Raw genomic sequence first — 11,031 nt, 5'->3', positions numbered from 1 at the left:
AAAGGTCATCAGCCCAAGAACTCCGCCACCAGCATTTTCTTGCTTGGAATTTCAGGCTCATTAGGCTTCGTTTGTTTGCAGGAAAGTGAATTCCAAAGTGAATTCCTGGAAAGTGAATTCCTGGAAAGTGAATTCCGGGAAAGTATTTTCCGATGTTTGCTGGAAAACACTTTCCAGTGTTTGGTTATGTCATGCTCGGGATCAAATCTAAAAAATTAAAGAAAAATGAAAATGAAGAATTAAAAATAATAATAATCAACATTTCATAAATTATTTCGATAAGAAAAAAGCAAATAGCAATTATAAAAATAAGCAAAACAATATATATAGCAATCAAAAGTTTGAGGATCAAATTTGCAAAATAATGACATTTCTAAATTTTTCACAACTTCCGGAAAGTGTTTTCCAAAACACTTTCCTGAAAACCCAAGGGAAAGTGTTTCCATTGACCAACTTTCCTACTGTTTCTTTCCCGGAAATCACTTTCTAAAAGGAAAACACTTTCCTGAAAACCAAGTCCTAAAATTGACGGGAAAGTGTTTTCCGCTGACCGGAAAGTGTTTTCGTTGACTAGAAAGTGTTTTCCGCTGACCGGAAATTGTTTTCCGTTGACCAACTTTCCTAATGACAAACAAACACAGGAAAGTTTGGAAAATGGTTTCCCGGAAACTACTTTTAAAAGGAATGCCCCAACTTCATTCCTCGACTTGCTTCCACTTTCTGCAGAGCCAGAGACTTGATTGGAAGACTCCAGATTGCCACCACCTTTCCTAATCATCTCACACGGTTTGATTTGCTCGTTCTGTAGAAGGAAGAAAAATGGAAGCATTCACATGAGGAAGTTCAAGTTCCAACTTCCAAGATGAGGAATTGTGGGAAATTAGGGATAGTCTTTTGCTTAAATAAGGTCTGATGGAGATAACATACAAGCAATTCATTAAACCCCACTTGACTTTCGCGACGCAAACTATATTTTTCTGTCAACTTTCTTTTTAGATTTCAATTTCTCACAGTGTTCTTCAAAGACTTTTACACATTGAAACCAAATCTTTTTCAGTGGACACAGATCATCTATATCTAAATTGATATTTAATGAAAATCTTATTTTATTGTAACATGAAAAAAACGCGGGGAAAGCAAATCAACTGACAGGGTTAAGTGAGAAAAAAACCCGAGACTTGTCAACAAGGAATGAAAAGGAAAGGAGGAAAACAGCATCAGGAAAAGATTAAAAAGATTTAGTCATTTATATCCTCGTCTGCGTAAGAAGCCATCTCCTGCTTGGCTGCTTCGGTTAGTGAGGTGTGAATTGGAAAATCACACCCCGCATCACCATCACCACCATCATCATCATAATCGTCGTCATTGCATGCTTGCTGCAAAGCCATCAACGCCAGTTGCTCAAGATGGCTGAGGCCACCACTCCATTATCTTACATCACCCATCTAAATCATGACCAGATCATGTCAACTAAGCAGAAAAGGACTCCATATAGAGCCACTAAACGACTTCATTAAGGCAGGACCTTGAAAATCAACTCCCCCTTCTTATTTTATTAAACTCACAGTTCTTGAATCTCTACTGCCCCATAAGATAACTCTGCTTCTCCAATTCAGTAGCAAATATACTGACCGACAAGCATGCCAAGGCTGTGAATATGTCAAAAACGCGCACAATATTCAGGTCTTAATGGTACTATAACTTCTACAAAAGTAAAAATGGAAATTAAAATATTACAGGAAGTGGTCGAAGTAAGGTGATTAGAAAAGTGATCAGCAAGCAGACAGTAGGCTTCAAGGAAGATAAACAATGCCAATTCATAGAATTGAACACGAAGCAGTTTTATTTTATTTATAAGATGTTAAGAGAAGTCTTTCATAAATACATTTGTAACAGCAACATGTTATAGATATATATGTATGTAGAAACCATGCTGAATGCACCAGACAACGGGTTACTATATATATTTCTATTGCAAATGGCATTATATTAATATTAACATTGACGCAGAGAGAGGATCTTCTATAAGGTCTGGCATGTCGAGCCAGAAGGCTTAACCAACTTAGAAGTCATTGTAAAGTTAAAACTAAAATGAAGATTAGTACGGCGAATGTTAGCTTCTCTTTTCAGACAAAAGAAGATTATATTAAGAGAAAAAATGAAGCCAAAAGAAAGAATTCTGATAAAGCAGCCATATTCTGCTAAATATCAGTCTAGGAAACACGCAAAAGAAGAGCGGAGACTATTTTATGCCATTACAATGCTTTAAGTGCACCTAATTGTTGGTTTTTAATATACATTAATAAAAACTAAAATTATTATTTTCACTTGTACATTATTTGTGTTTTTTTTTAAGGTTAGTTTTTTTTTTTTAATTTTATCATTTAATATTAGATTTTTTTAATCTTAATCTCATGATTCAAGCCACAAATTAAGTGGATTAGCTCGGGTTTTTTGTTCTTTATTATTATTATTTTTTCAAATTTATCCTTTAATATTTGGTTAATTTGCAATTAGGTTTCATAATTTTTTTTCATTTTACTTTTTATGAGGTTATCTCAGTCTCATTATCTTGGTCACGAGTTTGGTAATTTAACCCGAGTTGAATTAAGTCTTTTCTGGTCCTTTTTTTTATTGATTTGTTTTCAATTTTATCTTTCAACATTGAGTTGATTGAGAATTAGACTTCATAATTTTTTTTATTTGCTTTCTATCAGATTATTCTAATCACATGATCCGAGTTGTAGGTTTGAAAAATTAACTCAGGTTGACTCAAGTTGTTTTTTTTTTGTGTTTTTTTAATTGATTTATTTTCAATTTAATTCTTTAAAATTAGATTGATTAGGAATTGAGTTCTATAATATATTTTAATTTGCTTTTTATGGGGTTATCCCAGTTTTATGACACAAGTCTTGGATTTCGTAGTTAATATGAGTTTATATAGGTTGATCTAATATGTTTCTGTCTTAATATTTTAAATAAAGATGTCTTGAAATTCTTTTTAATCAAACAATGTTTTTAATATATGTTCAGGTTGTCTTTAGATTCGTCAAGTTGATTGGGTTATATCAGTTCAACCTTCACATGATTTATTTATTTTTTACTAGAAAACATGTTAACAACACCAACATCTGATTTTTTTATATTAAGAAAAAAATGATCTGACCTACAATAAAGCGTAAGCTAATTATCTAGTATACTATTAGTCATAAAAATATGCTTTGGGCGCAATATATATAACTTCAGGAATTCTAATGTAAGCTTTAGAAAATGCAATATTAATATAGGTAAGCTTTTTGTTTGTAATTATTACACATAACTTTCTTATATCATATTCTTGTTTGATTTTTGCCTGATGTATTTGTTTACCAGAATAAATTTTGATTTACTTGTAGTTAAAAGGAAGGAAAAATATTTCATTCGATGAAACTTATAATGAGAGAGAAAGAGGGTGTGAGGGTAAAAGAAGAAACCATAAATAAAAACAATCAAATACAAGGTGTACTTGCCTTCGAACATGCATGTAAAACCATAAGCAATTGTCGTTAACAGTATCTTTAAAGAACATTATCTTAAGACATAATTCAACATAAAGAAAAAGAGACCTAAAATTATGAAGATCATTGATTTCTTTGAAAAGATGGAAACTGAGAGAAATGAAAGATGTTTTTGAAACCCTCAATATGTATATTGTTTTGTCATGAAAAAGGAAGGCAAAGGAAAAGGTTGAAAGAAATGCTAAAGGTTGCAGAAAGAAAAAGGGAAATGAATAGTCATAAATGAGAGAGCTCAGGCCATTAAGTTTTATTTTTCTAATATCATTCTCATTCCAACTATTTCATTAAATTACAAAGAGAAATAAAAGGTCCTATATATTCATTAGGACTACTAACTAAGTCTATCCCACACAAAAACAATGTTACATGTAACTAGCTATATGACAGGCTGGAAAGCTAAAGGAAAAGACAAAGAATTCCTAACTAATTTCGACTGAAATAATGGAAATACAGTAATAAAATGGTAAAAAAATACTATCATTTCTCTTCCAACAACTTTCTATCTTCCATATTCTTTGACATCCCTCATAAGATGGAGCATAATAGTTTACTATGCCCGTCTTGGACATATGAGAAGACAACAAGTATGCAAACAGAGCTTTCATAAAAACATTAGCTAGTTGAGACTTTGTAGGGATGTGTGTAGTCTTCAAAATCCCTTCTTAAATTTTATCAGGGTTAAGGTGACAATCTAATTCAATGTGCTTGGTCTTTTCATGAAATACGAGGTTCGAAACAATATGCAGTGCAACTTTGTTATCGTAATGCAACACAATAATATAAGGATGAGAGACTTGAAGATTAATTAGAAGAAAACAAAATCAAGTAATCTCTGAACTGATGGTAGCCATGACATGGTATTCAACCTCTGTTGAAGAATGAGACATCATGATTGCTTCTTGGATTTTCAAGAGACCAAAGATGAACTAAGAAAGATGCAAAATCTAGAAATGAAATGCCTGGTATCAAGATATGATGCCCAATCAAATCACAATAAGCTACAATGTCCAAGATACTTGAAGAGGGAAAGAAAAACCCCTGCCATAGAGTCTTTTTGATGTATTTGAGGATTTCGAATGTTGCTGTCATGTGTAGATCAGTAAGGTAATCCATTAATTGACTTAAGATTTGCACACTATAAGATATATCCGGTCTCGTGACTGTCAAGTATAGAAATTTCACAATTAATTGCTTGTAATAAGTAGGATCAAATAAGAGTATACCCTCTTCTATACTAAGCTTTAAATTTTAATCCATTTGAAGCTTATAAGGCTAGGATCCTAGAGTGCTAGAACTTGCTAAAATGTTTAGAGCATATTTCCTCTAACATATTTGTATCCCTTGTTTTGTTCTCGTGACTTTGATCCCTAGAAAATACCTCAATTTTTCTAAATCTTTGATCTTGAACTTGTTGTTAAGAAAGACCTTGATATCCTCAACAATAACAGGAGAGTCACTTGTTAATATGATATCATCTACATACACTAATAGTTTTATGAAGGAATGATTATCTTGTTTGATGAACAAGCTATAATTAGATTTGGACTGACATAAACCAAATTCAAGCTAAAAGGTGGAGAATTTTGAGTACCATTAACTTGATGCTTGATTTAACCCATAATGACTCTTAATTAGTTTGCATACTTGATGATGTTGACTTTGGGTATATCTAAGAGGTCACTTCATATATATTTCCTCCTATAAGTTTCTATGAAAGAAGGCATTATTGACATCAAACTGATATAGACCCTAGCCTTTAACTTCAGCTATAACCAAAAGACATCTGAATGTGACTATCTTTACAATAGGGGAGAAAGTTTCGTGATAGTCGATACCCTCTTGTTGTGTGTACCCCTTTGCAACTAATCTTGTCTTGAATCTTTCAATTTTGTTATATGAATTGTACTTTATCTTATATACATATTTGTATTCTACAAGCCTTTTCTAAGAAGTATATCAGTCATTATCCATGTCTAGTTAGACTTCAAAACTTTTAACTCATTCTCTATGGCTGTGAGCCAATGAGGTTCTTTAATAGCTCAGACATATATTTATGGCTCAGTGTGTGAGGATACGAAAGCAGAGAATACTTGAAAATATAAAGAGAATTTATTATATGAAAGAAAATTACTCAAATGAAATTGTTTGCATGTAAGAGCCTTAACTATCGCGACCTGAATTGGATTGGGAGAGTTGAAGGAATTCAGGTGAGAGTGAAAGTCTTTCAAGTACTTGAAAACTTGTTTCATCATAGCAGACTTACGAACAAGAAGAGAAGAAGTAGGTGAGTGTACTATAAGAGATGAAGTTGTGGAAATAGAAGAATGTTGATGAGTTGGGCTGAATATTTATATCAATTGTATCAGGAGGAATGCTTTCATTTGAAAATGAATCATTTAAATTAGAGTGTGAGCAAGGATAATCAGACATTGGACTAGATGGAGTGTGGGTATCGTATATAGGATTTGAAGTAAAAGAATAATGAGAATTAAGTTGTTGTTGTACCATTTTTTCCAAAAGTTGTTGTATCAGAAGAAGAATTTTGGATACAAATATTTTAAAAGGAAAAAAATATGCTTATGGAAGGTTACATCTTTGGATGAAAAAGTGTTATTTTTTTTAATTCTATCAACTTATAACCCTTTACCCTAAAAGGATAACCATAAAATATACATCTTTTTGCCCTAGAGTCAAATTTCTTCCTTTCCTGACTTATGATGGTGGAAAAACAGAGGCACCTAAAAACTCTTAAGTAATGATTAGAGGGACTAGAATTGAAGATGACTTCATAAGGTGTCATGTTTTGTAGTAAACGTGTATGGATACAATTTATAGTATAAGTTATAGTGAGGATATAATCATTTCAGAATTCAAGAGGTAAGCTAACTTGAAATCTAAGAGATTTAGCAACATTTAAGATGTGTTGACGTTTTCTCTCAACGATCTCAATTTACTGTGAGGTTTTTTACATGATTCCTTATGATGCCATTTTTTATGGAAGAAATCTTTCATTTAGAACTCTGCCCTATTATTACTTTTTAGGTACTTAACTTTAGCCCTAAATTGATTATTAACCATATTATAGAATGACTATATAGATTTTCATGTGTCTGACTTGTTTTTGAGTAAATAAACCTAAGTACTACAAGATAGATCATAAAAAATGGTCAAAAAAATCTATTCCCACCATAAGCAATTATAGAATATGGCCACCATAAGTCACAGTGTATAAGTTCAAAATTGAAAGAAGATTTGTGCATGCTTTGATAAAAAAAAAAGTCTATATTATCTTGCTATGAGGAAAACAAAGCAATAAGTTTAATTGATAGTAGAGTATAAGTTTTTTTTTTTTATTACAATTGGATCTCTAATTAACTGTACTCTAGAGTTAGAAATATGGCCTAGATTAGAAACATGACTAGTATTTGCAACACAAGCAGAAAATAAATGATAAGTATCAAAATACTTGGATAATTTACACATTAAAGCAGTAAAACATACTTCAATGTTAAAAAATCAATTAACAAAAAGAAAAAAAAGCTAGCAAATCTAGGTGAGCTTACTAAATCCCATGACTCGGATTATGAGAATAAGACATAATAAAAGGCAAGCTAGGAAAAGTTATGAAGCTAAATGAAAAAAAAGAAAGAAAAAATGAACGATGAAACCAGAAAAAAAAATCCATTTTAAAAAGAACAAACCTAAAACAAATCTAAAATAAACCTCGACTAAACTGACATATCCATTATTAGCATCAAGAGAGCATAATAAATCTATAAAAATGAAATTGAAGATAACATGAATAACACTTTACAAATCTAAAGTGTTGAAGGATAACATTGAAAAAGAAAATTGGTGTAAAAAAAGATGGATATCACCTGTGTTAACCTTTCAAACCTGAACCGAGGTCATGAGCCTAGTGTACACCAGAAAAAAATAAATTCATGACCCTCAATAATTCTCAACCAATCTAGTTTTGGAAGACAAAACTAAAAAAAAAAAAAATCAATTTGACAAAAAGCCCCTCTAAAAACAATTAGAAATCTAAAAGAATGAGAGCCAAATGTTAAACAAAAATACAATAAGACAAAAAATAACATTGTTTGATTTTAGAGTAAAATTGAAAAAAATCATACATTTTACAAAAGGAATAAAAAAATATCAAAAGAAAAAAAAATCAAATTTGAAATAAAAATAAAATAAGAAAAAAATTAACATTTGAGAGAAATAAAAACAAATTTAAAGTTTACGAAAGGAATCAAAACAAGAATCAAAATAAAAATCAAATAATCAAAAGAATAAAAAAAACTTCAATAAAATAAGCGGGCACCATAAATTTTTTGATTAGACAACTCGTTTTTTTGAGGAAAAGAGAAAAAAAAAAAAAAAAACTTTATAACATCAAACACCACATACATGCACCACTTTATCAAGAAAGGGACGCCATAATGATTCTAATGCCGTTGTTGATGATCAATTTCTAATATTATAAGCCTTCTCATGCATAGCTTTAAGTGTGCAGAGCCTCCTAATATGTTGGTGAATAATTGTTTTTTAATTTATTAAAATATGAAATTATCTCTGACTTAACCTAGTTATAACTAAAAAACAATGATGAAATAAAATAAAAAGGTAAAAACCTACTTTCAAGGGTAATTAAGAAATTTTATTGTGCATTCAAAAGTGAAAAGACGAAACAGTCTAAAGTTTTAAAAAAAGGTCGATGTACTTGGATAGATTGATGGTCTTTGTCCAGACAACAGGGTTATCAACGAAACTTCATGCTAAGCCTATTGAAGCCTAAGGCGGCATGTAAAACATCCACTTGCTGACTTGCTCTTGCTTGCCTTGTCATTTTCTGATGCTGAAATGGTAAACGGGTGCACTGTTGATATCGTAAAGCAATCAAATGCCCCTCTTATTCGATGACTATGATTTTAAAATGGAGATACACTACAACTATATATATATATATATAGCAAGGAATGCTTTAATTAAACAGTTAAGAAATGTAACTTTAACTGATCAGAATTTTAAATTTATTTTTAGGAAATTTTTAATTCGAGTCTTATAAATCTTAGAATTATTGAAAGTTTATATGGTCGTTAACTTTAAACCCCGTGAAATTAGTCGAGGTGTACACAAGCTGATCTAAATACTCACGTTAATAATAATAAAAAAAAAAGAAATGCATTAACCAATAAAAGATAAAAGAAGACGGTATGTAAATATAATCTTTTAAAAACATTATTTCCCTTAAAAAGTAAAGGATAGCACATTATAATATCTCTCTATGTAAGATTATTTGAACCGGAAAAAAATCATACAGCGCTCAAGTAAAAGCTGTTCACTTCTGCCACGAAGTGAAAAAACCCAGCATCCAATTTTACAAGGACCTGCAGAATTTCTAAAAAAAGATTGATAATGGAAAAGGAATTGGAATAATAATAATAATGGCATTAGAAACGGCAATGTTGCTAGTAGTGCATGCCTACAGAGTATTTGTGTCCTACGCCGGGGCTCGGACCGGAGTTTGCAGGCTGTCCAAGAAGCTGAGCATTTCCTGATCTGTGGCCTGGACCGCCTTGGCTTGGCCCGGATTGCTTTATACCTCGAAGGACTAATCTAGTGAAGGAAAACTCCATGTTCTTGGAAGAACTAGCCACCTTCAAGCCATTCAAATGCCGAGCTTCGGATTGGAAAAGAACAGTACTGCTAAACCAGAGGTATAGAAAACACAGAGATCTTAGTTCTCTAGACATTTTCAAGTGATACGACAAAACTAAAGTTTCAAATGTTAATAATGCTTGCGGAAGTGTATATATGCAAGGAAACTTGGAGTCGAGCAACATATAGAAAACTGAAAGTAGGGTGCTTTTATAGCACCGAAGGTAAGTTACGTCCTTCCTTGCTCGATAGTAAGATCCCATGTGAATGTTCTCTCTTTCTTTCAATTGTCAGTAAAAACAAATTAAAGAAGCTTGAAGAATCCAAGAAGGTCGTGAATCTAGGAGGACACGAGAAGGAATGTAGTTAGTCCAGCCGAAAAGTTATCTTCTGATTTCTGAATTGCCGATTTCCAATATAAAGCAAAGGCAATATGCTATTTTTCTTGGCTGGCCGACGATCCTCAAATTTCAACATATAAAAAATATAATTTTATGTAAAAAGATTCAGATATTTTAAAAATATTGTTTGAAGCGTAATTTCATAGAACCCTAAAATAATTTTCATAAAGCACAACTTACTTCCATCGAGCTCGATTTGGGAATTATATATATATATATATATATATATATATATATATATATATATATATATTGTCCTTGCTCTTCGTGAGAAAAACAAGTTTTTGGTGGTTTTTGACCGAGTATCATTTCTTACAGCCTATACACCAAGATTTGTGTAACAAAATCCCCATTGTTTCCACGATTAATATAATTTTTTTTTCGTTGTTTCACGCACCAATTCTAAAATGAAGCGCACCGTGTTTATAGCCCTATTGGGATAATCAACCCCTTTTTGACTATCCACGCAACAATTTTCTTGTTTTAAGCTGCATGTGACCTCCATTGGCAACTTTTTCTTTACCATTACCAAGAACACAGCACCATCATTCCTTGGTTTTTGCTATCAAACGCCGCGGATTAAGGGAATTAATTAATTAGAAACTAATTATTTTCCTTTTTCTCGTGCTAAGTGACAAGATCTTAGAATTCTATATCTTAATTTTGGCCTGAAGAAGAATGCACGATGAGAAGAAGATCTCTAATTCCATTACACAAGATGTGGAAATGGTAGTTTTTCATTCTAGTGCTGGAAGGGGAAAGAGATCTAATGTAGCTATACCGGGGGCCGATAAATGCTTGATATCTTGATTCCCACTGTAAGAAATATATAATGGATCCTCACCCAATTTATTGAAATTCGAATCTAAGTTAGGTCACGAGGCGCGCCATTGGTTGGATCATGCAAAACCCTATTGAGCTCAAAATTTGATGGGACGGGCTCATACCTTGGAAATTGACAAGGCAACATTAAAAGGCACAGCTAGCAGGCCAGTAGTTGAAGTTGCAAGTCTTAGTTTGAAAGATTTGAAGAACAGGAGAGACGAGAAATTAAGAACCCAGCTAATCTCTGCTGGTCTATTCATGATCTATTGCACTCCCTTTCCCAATATATAGGATTATTCTATTTTACAATGACCACATTTGTTTTTTTTTTTTTTTTTTTTTTTTTGTGATGAACGAAAAAAATCGTCTGTCAATTTGGCACTCCTGTTGCAGGGTCTTACCATCTTTTTCTTACTTGAAAAAAACAAAAACAAAGAAAGAAACTTTTCTGCTTTTTAGTGCATGTTTGGATATGGTAATTCTTTTCCGTTTTCGTTACTGCCACGGTTTACAACAACCACATCAATATCCCGGTGCCAGGTGCCCTGGGAAATTATCTTTAAATTTTAAAATAAGAATAT

The sequence above is a fragment of the Populus alba genome, chromosome 1 (genome assembly GCF_005239225.2).
Source record: "Populus alba chromosome 1, ASM523922v2, whole genome shotgun sequence".
Taxonomy (NCBI): domain Eukaryota; kingdom Viridiplantae; phylum Streptophyta; class Magnoliopsida; order Malpighiales; family Salicaceae; genus Populus; species Populus alba.
This window is presented reverse-complemented; position numbering follows the sequence as displayed.